Source organism: Emydura macquarii, unplaced genomic scaffold (genome assembly GCF_026122565.2).
Source record: "Emydura macquarii macquarii isolate MOO-44397 ecotype Brisbane River unplaced genomic scaffold, CSIRO-AGI_Emac_v2 contig_1230, whole genome shotgun sequence".
Classification (NCBI taxonomy): Eukaryota; Metazoa; Chordata; order Testudines; family Chelidae; genus Emydura; species Emydura macquarii.
Genome location: NW_027131367.1, coordinates 2,268,465 through 2,283,688, shown reverse-complemented (window position 1 = coordinate 2,283,688; position 15,224 = coordinate 2,268,465). Strand labels below are relative to the sequence as shown.

At 48.2% G+C, this 15,224-nt stretch overlaps 1 protein-coding gene across 3 annotated transcripts in view; it reads right to left on the bottom strand.

Moving 5' to 3' along the window:
• The window catches only part of BAIAP2 (BAR/IMD domain containing adaptor protein 2), an 83,583-nt gene that overhangs the window by 23,975 nt on the left and 44,384 nt on the right, over positions 1-15,224 (bottom strand). The gene's annotated exons all lie outside the window — the stretch shown is intronic.

Below are 15,224 nucleotides of genomic sequence, written 5' to 3'. Positions count from 1 at the left end.
GAGAACAGACCCACTCCGAGCCACCCCTTTCTCCAACAACATCCAAGCGCAGAATTTCCATAATCCGCCCCGAATGGTTCCCACAACGTGTGCTGCCACGCTAGCCAATCTGTCACTGTTTGTGCCAACAGGTAGCCAGGGCTCACTCAACACTACCCTGCCCAGCACCTCAGAAAAGCTGCAGTGAGGGCCACCGAGTCAGTAACCCTTCCACAGGATTCCCTGTGGGAAGGCAGGTGCCAATATTCACACGCCTCTATTTGCCTAACACACAGCAACTGTGAGAACCTTCCGCCAGTGTCCCATTATGCTTTTGCTGCTTAGCACGTGGGATGTATGCAAGGCTCACAAAGATCAGTCACACGCCACCGTTGGACAGCACCACGCACATCGCCAACTTTTACCTTCACTTGCTCCTCTTTAACTGGGGGAATTTTGTGCTGGGAGAAGCAGCCACCCAGACAATAGCAATGGAGTTCTCCACCTGCCCAAACCATCCATCACATTCGCAAGGGCAACAGAAGCTGCCTGATCAACCTAGTGGGATGAGCTCCGGGGCGAGAGGAAGAGGTGAGCAAGCCACGCCCATCGATGGTTATTAACAATGGTGCCAGAAGATTCTGAGGCAAGACACCTCAGAATGTCAGTCACTAGCCGGGCTCAGGCCACAAGTTTACCTCCCAGGACCCCAAGCGATGCGACCACCTGCCAAACAAGTTCTGAATTCCATCGTCGGTTCCCTGAGCTGCCCGGCTTTCTGCGGAGCAACCAGAGAGCCATTTATGAACGGGCTATTCGCCTTTCCGGTGCTGTGTCCCAAACACCCGTTTCAGGATTCCTCGGTCCCTCGGAACCCTTCATTACATGCAAAGCAAGATACAGAGCATCAGCCCTACAGAGCAGAGCATCGACAGGCTCTGTGCGCCACAGTCTTGTCGCTTTCAGTCACGTCTCTCCCAGCGACATAACGTAGCTGCACAAGCGCTCTACAGTGGCACAGCTATACAGATACCAAGACTAGCCTCAACTCAGCTTTCCTGGAAGAGAACAGAACATGGAATTTTTGCAAAATCCCACCATTTTCTACCTCTCTTCCTCACTTACTATGGAGCAAGTCACAGCAGTTTGATCTTCAGAGCACTTAAATATCAGTTCTCAGAACAAAATGGTATGAAGCTGAAGTGGGGTGGGGAGAAACAGACAGCAAGATTAAGTGACTTGTGCAAAACCACAGAGCAAGCCCGTTTCAGAGCAGAGATTAGCATTAGGAAATCTCTGGCTCTCCGTTCTGTGTTTGAACCACGCCTCCTCCTTAAGGCCAACCACTTGGGAGATGCCTTTTTGTACAGAGGAGAGTCTACTGGCTAGTTTGCGCCTGGATCTCCCCCATAAGCACAGAGCAAACAGCAATGAAAAGAAAAGGAGAAAAATCTCTTCTGCACCCAGAGCATGCATGTAGAAAAATTTCAAACACCGTTCCCAGGTTTCTCTCACTACTCAGTGCCGGCCTCGATGTACTGAAACCAACGTGACCAAACAATGCTTTCTGCACACTGTGAAACGAGTAATAACTCGATGTATTTTCATAATGCAGCAGGCAGGCTGCAAGACGACTAAACAGCAGCGGACCTGAAAAGGCCATCAGTGTCATAGGGGTGGGCAGAAGTGAGGGTAATTGGGAGAAAAGGAAAAAAAGAAGGTAGGGCTATGCTATGGTAGATGTGTAACAACGTGCATTAACCCTGACACTCGAGGGCTCCCGTGTGCTCAGCAGTGACCAGAGAGTTGCAGTGCATGCCACATGTTCCCAAGAAACCGTGCACAGATGGGAACAGGCAGCGGGGGGACGGACGCTCTAGATCGCTGGCGAAGGAGAAGCATCTGACCATTGCATTGGCTTAATGCAGGAGGTGCTTCCATCTTCTTGAGTGCCCACGATCACCCACTGCGGTTTGTTCTCTGTGAACGGGCACAATCTCAAGTCTTAGAGTTGTTGCCATGCCTCACAAACCCTGTGGGGTCTGACTGGGGGTCGGGGAGGAGTTTGGGGGCGGGGGGGGAAGGTCACAGAAGATTGAAATCCTGGGTCTTCACCCCCCAGCTATCCTCTGTAATAGGAGGGTAACGTCCCCCTCCCCCAAAAAAGAAAGAAAATGACTGACAGCTCTGGAAAGTGTTTCTGGGTTTCTAGGTTGATGGGGAGCCTTCAAATAACTTCCCCTCCCTTGGGTCCAAGCACCAGTTTAAAACTGCACCAGGAACGAAGATGACCTAATTAGCGATGTCAGCACTTCATCGCTACACCAAGGGAGCCAAGGGCATCAGACAGGAGAGCAATCTGGTTTTAAAATAGCTTTTGCTTAAAGCCCGGAGTCCTGGAGACAAGAGCTTGCATTGAAGGAACCTGCACCTTGGCTCCCGTGGTCAGGGAGGGAAGGGAGCCGTCTCTGAAGTGAGGAGGAGTAAAATCTCGCAAGTCACAAAAACCGGACAGTCTTTCAAGACACAGGATTATCCCTGGAAACTGGTGACTAATCCCACGCAAGAAGAGTCTGCCTCAGAGAGCTCCTAGAACACAGCAAACGGTTTTCATTGTTCTCCAGGCGGGGGAGGGAGGCCCTCGCTCACACAGCCATGCCAGCAAGGTGAAAGCCAGCCACGCAGAGAGGATATGCAGAGAGCACGGGAGGCTGCCCTGAAAAGGAGGCACTGCCCACGTGAATCCGTCCCAGAACAGCCGCCATTCTTCCAGCATACAGCTTTCACTCCGGGGCTGCTGGAATCGGTCACAAGACACTTGTAAGGGAATCTGCTAGAATTAATCCAAGAATACACAGCTTAGTAATAGAAGCAAGGTCTGCTCAGCAAATCTAGGGAGCTACCCTCAGCAGAGCTTACTGAATAGAATAATAAATACCGGCCAACTCTGATAGAATACTGTGAGTTGACTGACCAAGTTTTCACCGTAAGCAGCTCATAACTAGGAGAAACAAGGACGAATATATCTTGGTGGGAGATTATGCAACAGAGGAAGCACACACATAGCTGTGCAGGCTGAAAGCCACCATCATTATTAACACAAGGAGACTGTAGATTGCAAATAAATTAATCCCAGAAGCTGGCACAAAATTAACAAATTAAGGCTAGAGGTGTGTGTTTTATATAATAAAAAATATACAGGAACCTTAACAAGGATAAAAAAATACTTGAGACAAACTAATCGAGAACAGATAGTGATCAATTTATAGTCTGTGCAGGCAAAATAGCAGATGTCGTATTTGGATTTCACTAAAGCACTCAGTCATGTATTGTTATTGCAGAAATTAATTTAATCGGTGTTGGAGAGAAACAATTCCATGAAAAGTAGCTAAGAGTGGAAGCCAAGGGCAGTGCTAATCAGTCATGCATTGAGTTGTACTGCAGGAATCAGCGTCAGGGACCCTCTTTATTAGATGACTGAAAGGAGTGTGAGAACTGCACATTAATGAAACCTACCAGTGATAGAAACTGGGAGGAGTTTCAAACGCCCATGAGCGCTAGAGGGGATCTAGCCAAGAAAACAATTTGGCTTGGGGGGGAGGGGAAATCACAAGCTAATACATGTTGGGGAAACAACACAACACTCATCAGCAGAAGGAAGCCAGTAACACTGCAGGAGACTGTTCGACGTGTTTACAACAGGCTACAGCGGCAGAAATGGCTAATGCAATTTAGGGCTGCATACACAAAAGCATCACATCATGAGTGGGGAGGGAATAGTCAATCTAAATCTCTGGCGGGAACATGCCTGGAACACTCGGTTCTGTTTCCAGAAAGATAAAGACCAACTGGGGGAGATCAGAGAATAGCAACAGATATGACTGGGTTAGATGACGGAATTGGAAGGATTAAGAGAGCTAAAGACCCACCTTGATATGAGAGAACATGAAAACAGCCTACAGGGGTTGAAAGGTGTGAGCTCCAAAATCAGAGGATTTATTTAAGGGGAGACAAGGGGGAATAATTAGAAGTAATGGGATACAATTAAGAAAGGCTGATTACCAGGCAAAGCTTCCTGTTAGTGAGACCTATTAGGTTGCAAATAGCCTCACCAGGGAAGTGATGAAACCCGTCTCAGTATATTTAAAACTAGACCGACGCTCAACGCTGCTCTGCTCCCTGGAAGGAAATGGCTTCACCGCTAACTTCCAGGCGCCTGTCCTAAACTAGCAGACTTATTCCGTTCACCCATGGAGCACGGACCTTCCCTTGGCTGAGCAAACATTAAATGGGTTTCCAGACACACCCCAGCCAGGCTTCACCAGTGGCTGCCACCACCAATGCAAATGGAAAGTTCTGGCACAACACTGACATGTGGGAAGGTAAATGGCAATTAAGTAAATACAGGGGGCCTTGATCACCCCGTTCCGCCCCGCCCCAATGTTATGTTCACACACAGATTTACACCCTGTTCTGTAACAAGTGTGACAGAAAGGAAACACGATATACTATTGTTAAAATGAAAACACACTTGATTCTAACACTTGGCAGGGTGACAAGTTTATGTCTTGCTATCATTACTTAAGACAAATTTGCTACTCAGAGCCCCATACAATTTATGAATGAGTGTGAAACTTCTGTGTGTTTCATCTGGCATCAGTAACAATTATTCTGAACCACAGACTTGTGTTATTTTATTGTCTGGCTTGTTTGGGCAATAGGGACAAAGGGGAAGGAAAGGCTTTGCTTTTCCTAAATTATATTGTACAACTACTTGGACACAACAGGAATTATGCTCAGCCACCCGCAGCTATACTGCCTTGAACCATGCTCTCTCTCACACGCTAAGCAGGGTTCGGTTAGGGCTCTACTAGAATGGGAAACCAAGGAGAATCCAGGAGCTGTAGAAAATATTATGGAAAATTCTGTAAGGGGAACTCTTCGTTGTTTTTGCTGTATACAGACTAACACGGCTACCTCTCTGGAACTTCTTCCTCGTCTGAATCAGTATTAAAAATCAATGAATGCATTGGCTGAAAGACAAGGGGCAACACAGGCTATTTACTGGAGTTGCTGCTTTTTGAATGAGAATAGAGCGTGCTCAACAATTCAGTAACATGCACATCCAAACTACCTCATCAGCGTGATCTGGAGATACCAACACACCTCTCTCAAAAGAAACACAAGAAGCTAGTAAACCAAAGGTTGTGAAATGAGCTAAAGATGCCCTTTAACCCTCTTTTGTATTATGGTAAACCAAAACAATCTTCCTCCTGGACTGGAAGATGCCGACAAGTGGGTTTCCATGGAAGCCACACTGCCTTTAATTTTCTTTTGCAAAGAAACAATCCCTCTAGAAAGCCACGAGGTTCTGAACATAGATACATGAATATGCGAACACTTCATTTCATAAACACTATGTCCTACCACATAAGCACACTTAAATCTGTAAAGGGAAATTCACTCAGAATTCCCTTACCACTCAGTATCCTACTCTGGAAGGGAACTGGGATAAGTAGTTGGGAGATACACTGTATTAACACCCTATTCAGGTGTCTCAGCAATGGAGATGGAAAATAGTCATATTTTACTCACTGACTTTTGCAATCATGTTCAAATTAATTGATAGTTTTTCCTCATTTGTGCATTTGAGAGAGAGACACGGGGCTAATAATCTGCCAATACCACAGTGTTTGGGGATTATTCCTAAATGCCTTTATTCACCAAACAGTATTCAAAGCTGCAACGTTAATGCAAGTTAGCAGATGCCTCTGCAGGTTTCTTCCTGTCACCACCCCTGCAGCAGGTCCAACCCCCCATTCTGATGCACCATGTCGTTGCTTCATTTCAATGCCTTGAACACTCACCTTTTCTCCATTTGTCCACAAGGAGCGATGCATACCAATGCACGCATGCATTTAAAGCCAGAGGGCATCCCTGAGTTAACACATTCTCCCTCTGACAACTCCCCCATCACCACCCTACTGTTGGTGACCCCCAACTCCACTGGTGGCTCTAATTTCAATTGCAAGCATTTTCAGGCAGGGATCATTATCTAGGCTCCCAGAATGCAGTAAGAAAACAAGATGGAGAGGAAGGGGCTGGAGAGAAACACCGTTTTGTACAGCACTTTGCAGCCATAGCTCTCGAAGCCCTTCACAATCTTGTAATGGATTTATCCTCACATTCCCCATGACACGGGGCAGGGTTGTTATCCCCATTGTACAGGTGGGAAGGGAGGCAGAGAGGCGAAGCGATTCTGACAAGGTCGCACGGGATAAGCCATCTGTGGCATTTATCTGTACTCCGAGGGAACGCACACTGCCTTCTTCTACCCACTGCAAGAGAGCGAGCCTCCTTGGGTCGCACCATATCTTGAGCCTCAGCCCAGTGAGAGACTACAAGGGGCACTGGTGATCATTTCAGTTTGTGAAGCCCTCTTCACTACTAGCGCCACTGAGGCACGGTCTAATTAGTCTGCGCTCTGCCCACTTCTTGCTTCACAAGATGGCCAGCCTATCGCCCCAGCAGCATCGCCGCCCTCCGGGGAGTGCCTTTCCCTTTGTATTTTACTGTGCGCAGTGTTAGGTTCTCAGTCCCTCCCGCCCCCCATTTCACTCAGCGAATCTCATTTGAAAACCCACGGCTCACATGCTGTAAAAGCCCAAAAGACCCATCCCAACGCACGACCCAAATTACATTCTCTGTGTGAACGCTTTGCACAGCGAGCGGAGATCCGAGGATAGTTAATGCAGTAGCTGAGAGTCTCAAATGTGAAGCGTGTGCAGGCAATTCTAAGGAACACACAGCTAATAAGTCCATTTCCAAAACTCAGGCCTCCGGTTTCATTTCTTTGTGATCTATTTTCTTCTCTCGTTAGGTTTCCTCCCTCATAGGACTGTTCTTCAGGGCAGACCCAGTGCCTTCTGACTTTTCTGTAAAGCACCATGCACACCCGACATTATATAAAATGCAAAGAACTAAAACAGCAACCACTTGCTCCTTTGGCTGACTGTGGGGGCGTTTTGAGACCAGCCACTTAAACCAACGCCTCAATAGAAAGAGCATCTAGGGTCGGTCTTTGTAAACTCGCAACATGCAGAGCCATTTTTCTTCTGAAGGACAGGTTTCAAAGTTATCCCGAAACGAACTGCAAGAGCAGTTTTCAAGAGACTAATTTGTGGCATCTCAGCGGGGGGGGGGGGGGGGGGGGGGGTGGTAGAGAAAACAGCAAAGAAAAGAAGTCAGGCAGTGGTACGAAGGAGGATTTAGAACAGTGGCTTACAGCTCAGAGTCCTGTGCTCATGCAGACCTGGATCTTAACAGTGACAGACCAGAGGTCTATGGCTGACCCAGCTGAGCTAGTCTAGCCGCTGAATACGAAGGGAGAGTAGGGCCCATTCCTCTTCTCACTGGCCCACCTTTGATGAGCAACTCACCAATCTGAGGCCTTGAAACAAGTGCAGCACATACCTTGATTGGTCACGGTTCCCCTAGCGCAGTCACACGTTAACTACCAGAAACGGCCAGAGAGTCAGGTGCTTCTCTGAAGCCGCAGAACATCAAGAACTGGGCTGGAAGTTTTAGAACAGGCTCACGAGCTTTCCCGTACTCTGTTTCTAGTTGGCGGTTCTACACAATGGCATGTTTTGCAGCTTCTGGAACTGGCTGTAACTAGGAACTACAGAGGCAGATGCAAAAAACTCAGAAAAACCAGAGTGGAGATGGAACATTTTTTTTTCTCCAAAACTTCAGTTCAAGAGGTGGGGAGAGTTTTAGGTGACGCTAACAGCGCCTATTAATTAAATTTAAAACTTCCTTCCCCATCCCTAACTTGAATAGGCCAAGAAGAAGAAGAGCAACAAGTCAGGCCAATGAGATAAGGCCAGAGCAACACAACCGATGAGCAAAATGCTTGGAACCCCCAACAGAGATATTCTAATTGGGCTACCTTTCTACTATGCCTCTGGTGACTGTACTCAGCACTTCAGGAAATCTAGCCAGACTCTCATTTTTAGTGTTTTAGAAATAATGCCAATTATTCAGAGCCATCTCTGAGCTTTTACATAATTCTCCCTATTTGCCTTTGTATAAACACTGCTGGCCTCATTAGAGCAAAGTCCTTATCAATTAGTGTTTCCTGACCTATAACTAAAATTATTTCTTCTTATGGGAATATCAAACTGAGGCTTCAATTACAAAACTTTTAGGAAAGCTACAAGCTATTTGACCCGATGGTTTAAAGTGTTCAGAAAGTAGAGAAGCATGTTTATGTTCTCCTCCAATCAAGTATCAACTTAACCTTATCTTCACTTTAGCAAGACTTCCCACCACCTGCACAAACTAAACCATACAGAGCAGCCGGAACAATCCAAGAATGAATGAAAACCTTGCAACGTTAGCAAGTCTCCTGGCTGGAGGAGGCCTGCTGTGCTCCTATGCAGTTCTTGCTAACACAATATAAACAGAGGATGGTGAAATTGCTAAGGAAGGGCAAGCGTCACAGTTCCAGGATGAGCTGTATCTCAGACCCCTTACCTAGCCTCTCTGTGGGCATCCTTCCCAGAGGCAGGCCCAGCACATGAACTTCTCTCAAAGTGGAATCCTGCCATTCATCCCACTTTTAGACGGGGTCTCCAGGTTACAGCACCCTTGTTTTCTCAGCAAGTCCAACTGGGTTCCTTCGAGGAGCTGCAGACAGTAGTAAATGCAGCAACACCAAATATTTGTTCAAAACAAAGTATTTATTTATCCACAGGAACACAACAGTCAGGGAAAAGGGCTGAAAAGAGAAGGCCTTCACATATATGCCATCTTATTTAAACTTAGGCTTCCCTGCAAGGCGTCAATAGACTGGACTTGTCTCTGGTACCCCCACTCGTCTGGGAACTGGGTTACAGTTGGTTTCTCAGCAACCCTACCTGCCTGCTCAGTTTCAGAGCTGAAGTTTTTAAACCATTTTCAAGCTCTTTATTCAAAGACTCCCCCTTTGAATTCTCCTCTCCCTCCCAGTTAGCAGCCCACCTGTTGAGACCTTCAAAGAACTTGACACCTGAATCGTTTAAGTCTGAGCTTCTATTTCAAACTCATTAGCACAATAGGACTGGTGGTCACGGCTTTTCTGATGTTGCAAATCACAAAAAAAGCTTACTTGGCTGAACCAACATAGAAAAAAAAAACCAGTCAATTTATGAGGATCACTGATACTCAGTAACCCACTAAGAATGACCCAGAACCATCTAGGAACAGATAGTATTTTCATTCTCAACTGTTCTAGACCCAGTTTTAAGACTTGTTACTCCAAGTTACTGTGCTTCAAAACAAATGAGAGACAATCAGCTAATGCAACGTATTGATAACCGGGATAGATCATCAATACATAAATCAACAACCAGCCATGCTAGGAGTTACTTGTAGGCTCCAAACACCATAACATGCAAGAAGAGCTTTTTTCCACTGAAAAATCATATGGTGCCTCAGCCACTTAACTACATTCATCTTCAGAGTCCCACCCTCGCCCACTAAACACGCTAGTGAAGGAAGCGAGCGTGAAAGAGCTCACACTTCAGCTGCAACATTCAGACAGGCAGGTGATCAATCAGGCAAGAACTAGCTCCGTACCGGCACTCAAGCTGTTCAGAGAGAAAGAGCGTTACCGGCTCTGATTTGGGTTCATTTGGAAGTGAACACTGCCACTTTCACATTAGCGGAGTCCTGCTAGCAAACCGGTCTGTGTCTGCTTGATTAGGCCTCACCTCAAATCCCTCTTCTTCCCAGAGGTAGAAAAAAGTCCTGCTTCCCACACAGAAGATAAACAGCAGAGTGCAGTCTGAATGACTGATGGGGATTAGCCTCTGCTCTTTCCCTTTGTGAAGGGGAGAATAAAAGCAGGAGAACAGCAGAAGAATCACAGGGGAGGTGAATGATATTTGTTCGGCTCAGTTCTATTGGCCAATCTGACAGCAGGCAACTCAAACCGTGGCTCTTTCAAAGATTAGACAGCCATCGGGGTCTTGCTCTGCCACACGATGGGCTGGCAATTGAACAGCTTCAGGAATCTGGTTTGTTTAGTCCTGATAGCACTAGGATGTGTCAGGAAAGGATGGGCGGGGCCACCTTGGAAGGCTGAGATCGTGGAGGTGAGGCAGAGGGAAAGAAAGGGGAAGAAGTCAAACATTTTGAGCCTATTCACAGAGCAGCCACTAATCCGATCCTCCCGGGGCACAGATTTGAAGTTTCAATTTTACTTCAAGACAATGACAAACTGCTTGTAATCCGGCAAACAATGGAGCTGCACAAGAGAGCAATTGTGCTTCCTGCAGTTCTAAATATGAAAACAGAGGAGATAAACAGCCTGCATCGGATGCTGGCTCTTTAACAGTCACTTGCCTGGAAGTGCTACAATAAGCAAAATCTACGAGTCTTCATAAGTTTCTTTATTGAATAGAATGGACTTCTCTGTAACTGCCAACAGCAACTTCTCGCACTACAAAACAAACTCATCTGCTGGCTCGGTGAAGCATGGCCCCAGTTCAGTCGAGTATGCAGAAGTGCATCCCCCCCTTAAAGCCCCAAGTTGGTTCTTTTAGAAGACAACCACACCGATGGCGCTGTGCCAGGGTAAAAAAACCAAAAACCTCCCCATAGAGAGACTCACGAGTCGGCAGCATGTGAACCAAATGCGAATTCCTCTGCCAAGAAGTGAGTAGCTCTCGAGTTTAAATAAGGAGAGTTGTCAAAGAGATCGTATATTTGTGGAACAAGACTGGATGTCTATGTAACAGCAGCAGCAGTTCGGCAGAGAATTCAGAACTGCCAATAAAGCTGGGACTCTTCACTTCCAGCACTGGCAAGTTTCCCACCCTCCGTACCCCAGGCAAGAGGTTTGCTCCTCAGATCAGCTGCTCTTTAGATACAGGAAGACAGCAAGAGACCAACTGAAGAGGCAAAAGGGGGAAAAAAAAAAAAAAAGCTGATGGTAGAGCTCCGTTACCAAGCATGGTGAGCCCTTCAGCTAAGCCAACAAGGTGCATGGAGAGGCTGTGGGCAAGGGTAGGAAGAAAGAGCAAGACACAGTGCAAGGAGGACTCTACTTGACACACAGCCCACATGAACCTGCTGCAGCGCTGGGTCACGCACAGTGCCATGGTTCCACATACTAAATCCAAAGCCAGGTCGCATCCTCACACCAGACCTCTGCTACCCTAGGAACATTGCGCTTCCTTTCCCCAGCCTGGGATTCTCTCCATGGTGCTGGATGTGGGCCTTATCACAGGGCTGGCTGCATTTCAAAGTTTGTCCCAAGTTTTCCAGGGAGTGTTTATGACCAAGCGTCCACTGGAGCCTATGGAAGCGCAGACATCCTGTGCAAGCGAAAGGGCTCAGCAGTTTTACTAATGCTGCCCAAAAGCCGGGTTTTCAAAGCCCCTGTGACGAAAAGGGGTGGAAAGAGTTTTAAGCGTGGCCCAAAAGGTTTGCTCTTTTTTCCTTTTTCTTCTGAGGACATGAAGCCCCACCGCACTGACCAGCGCAGAACAGAGGTGACTCTGCACCACTGGGGGGTTAAATTCAGCCATGCCAAATCTTTTTATTTTAATCCAGAAAACCCAGCAATCCAGCAGTTTTCACAGATATTTTTAAGCTTAAATACCATTGTAAGGCTTTTTCAAAGGGGATTATCTTTCTACAGTAGGAATTTAGGAAGCGCTTGAGTGTTTGACAGATAGATCCTGTTTCTTCCTCTTTACCCAAGTAAGTCCTGCAAACTAATAGAACTAACCCACAGCGCTGCTACTTCATGTCAAACATCAAAAGGCTCAGTTAACTGAGCTTCTCTGAATAGTCACCCTCTCTCTGCAGCATGTGTAAGAGGAGCAGATGGAGAAGGAGAGGGAGAGATTCATTTCAACTAACTGGGAGGGGTACTCCCTGCAGAAATAAGGACAGTACAGTACCTAGGCATTTAGATCACTCGATAGATGATAAAGGAGCTATGGCAGGAGTTTTGTTCTCTTTGTCCATCTGGGCAACATTCGTGAGTAAGTGAAAGTTAATTGCCAATCTTGGTACCTTGTGTTTTCCTGCGTCGAAAGATGTCCTACATTCTGTTCTACACTCCCTTCTTTCAGCTGGCCATTAAGAGAACTATGTTGCAGATACTCAGAAGTGGTTTCAAATGATGTTGCACATGAACTCTTGTTTTAATCGAGTCTCAAAGCAGGCTAAGCAAGCGAACAGGATTTCTCTGCATGTTTTACGATACCAACACACTTTAGACTGGCTTTTAAAATTAGCTTCTTCAACAACTTCAGGTGCTTGGGCGGCTGGTGAAGCTACCCCTAGGGAAGGCTAGCTTCCCGTCCCGCCTCTGCCACCCCCAGGCCCTGCCCATGCTCCACCCCAGCCCCCATATCCTCCCGCCATGCTCACTGCCATGCCCATGCACTGAATCCTTGGCTGGCTGAGTCCCTCATTTTGCTGCCTCCCAGGCCAGTGTGAGCTGCTGTGCACCAGTCTGCAGGTGACGGGGTGAATGCGGGACAGGAGCTGGCTGCCTTAAGATGCCTGAGCCTGTTCCTCCCTCCCCAGCTGCGGCAAACCCCAGGCACCCTCCCAGCGCTAAGCGCACCCCAAAACACACTGCCCCTCCCGCTACGCCCAGCCAGCCTCCCCAGTGCTGCTACCTTCCCCCTAAACACCTCACCCCTTCCCAGCGTGCCCCCAAACTGCTGCCCTCACCCGCACTCTGCCCATTGCACGGTTCCCAGAAGACCCATCACCCAAAGCTACCGCAGCAATGTTGTGTCCCCAAATGCTGCTCCACCCAGGGAAACACCCCCACCCCCACCAGTCTGCAAAACAGCAGCCAGCGCCATGTTGCACCAGGCAGGCTCAAAAAACACCCTCCCCCAGCCCCCTTGCCACGTGTGCAGCACCCCCTCCCTGCTCAGCCCCCTCCCCTCCATGCACACCCTGCCCTTGAGGCCCCACTACTCCCCCCACCGAGCTAAGAGCTCCCCCCACCACTTGAACCTGCCGCTTACCTCGTGGGAAGGCTCTGCAGGGCTCTGGGCCAGTGGAGGGGGATCCGTTCCTCCTGGCCGTTTATTGCTCAGCTGCCCGGCCCTGCAGAGCTGGCACTGGCCCAGAGGCCTGGACAGCAGAGCGGTGTCTGCCCCTGCCACGCACTGAGTGATCCAGTTCCAGGGCTGCAGGCCAGCCCTGCAGTGGCTTGGACAGGAGGGGAAGGAACCGCCCTCCCTCTGCACAGAGCAGAAGGCTGGCCTGGTGGCATCTTGTCTGGCTCTCTCGTCTCCCACTTTGAAAAGTGAGGATGGGAGTGGGCCCTGCTGGCCCCCCACTCCTGTTCTGCTGATGCTAGAGCAAACTGCCAGGAGTCCCCATCTCCTGTGATCCAGGAGCAGTGCGTATGAAAGAAAGGCTAATTGTGAAAACACTTGGCACTTCTAAAGCACTTTCCATCGGATGACCTCAAAGCACCCAACCACAAACAATGAGTTAAGCTACACAATACTTCCTCTGCGCAGGCCAGCATTATCCCTGTTTTTTGGCTAGAGAAACTGAGTCACAGGCTGATTAATTCCCCTATATCCACTGCCTTTTTAAAAGCAATGGGAAAAAGACTCCTCTTGAGATCAAGCCTTAAGTGACTGGTGGTCAATGACACACTGCATGTCTGTGACAGGGCCATTCTCAAACCCCAAATCTGCACGCTCCTAGCTCGGCTCAACACCCAGCCAAGCAGGAGAGAGTCGACTCAGATGGGGGGCGGGCAGGCTGAGAGCAGATTCAGACTAGCACTGCCCAAGCCCACCAGCCAGGCAGGCAGCAACGGGCAGAGTGTGAAGTGACATTGAAGAGGAGAAGGGATTAGAACAAGTTCCCAGGCGGCTGAGGGGAACCTGCATACAGCATAAAAAAACTTCTGCCTTCCCAGCAGGGAAAGAGGCCACCACAGCTCCTCAGGGGAGATTCAGCCTTCCCCCGCCTTTAATACCAACCGCCCATGTTCAGGTGGATTCAAGATACCTCAGAAGAGAGCTGGGAGTGACAGCTCAGTAAGAGTTCAACATGCAGCATTTTAAACAAGCACAGGGATGATTTCTGGAAGCTTAAGACACGAGTGCTGACAAACACTTTTGGTTTTTTCCCCCCCGTCAGTGATCTTTCCGCTCCATGCTGCGGAGAGAATAACTCGCTCACTGAGTTTTAGTACAATTAAAAATGTAGCCTCCCCTACAGAACCTTCATTCTAATTAGTGGTGATTGTCTTCACGTCTGCTTTTCGGTACAGAGAACTTCAATAAACCCAGGCTATAAAACGGTAGATCGGTCCCCAGTTGAGAGACTGCACAGAAAGGTGAAGTGATTTGCCCAGGGTCTTATGGCCAGGTAAAGAGCCAGGTCTCCCAATTTCCAGTCCCATAGTCTCTCTTCTGGACCATGCTTCCTCCCTCCCACCTAAGGATGCTCAGATCATTTGTGATGGGAAAACAGGGAGCCATTATCTAAGTGCTAAGAAGAATACTAAGAGGCCAATATGGATACAGCAGGAGCTCTTTAATTATCCTAAAAATCAAAAAGGAATCCTATCGGTGGAAATAGGAAGTGTGACCTCATTCCTATAACCTTTGCTTAACCCTGATCCCAGAGGCAACACGACTGCTAAAAGTTTTGCACTAAAGACAGGAAGTAGCAAGTCATCTGGCCTGTGGGTTCATTCCCCCCCCCCCAAACAGGAACATGCCATTGATGCGGTGTTTATTCCATAGCTGTGGCTAGAACTAACAGAGACAGACAAGCAGAAAGAGCTTTTGAGGCCAGGAGGCGTTCACGGATCCATGGATTAATTGCTTGTTTTTTATACGTGGTGCTCACAGAGGCATTGCAGGTGAGGCTTGAATCGGAGGGTCAGTGACTTCCACAAGAGATTAACTCGCGCTAGGAATGCAGTTGCCATTAGCCCACTGGGCACCACACTCACTCAGTACACTCCGGGCCACGGTCCAGGTTCAGTTTCCAGTGCCGTCAATGGAGGGTGCAATAACCCCCCACCCAGGGCCAAGTCTTAGAGCCCAGAGCAGCTGCACTCGGACTTACGGAGGCTCGGGCTGTGGGACTAAAAATTGCAGCACCGATGTTTGGCTTGTGCTGGAGCGTGAGAGCAGAAATCCTGTCTCTGAGCTTGCAGTTCCAGCCCAAGAAACTACACTGCAATTTTGCAC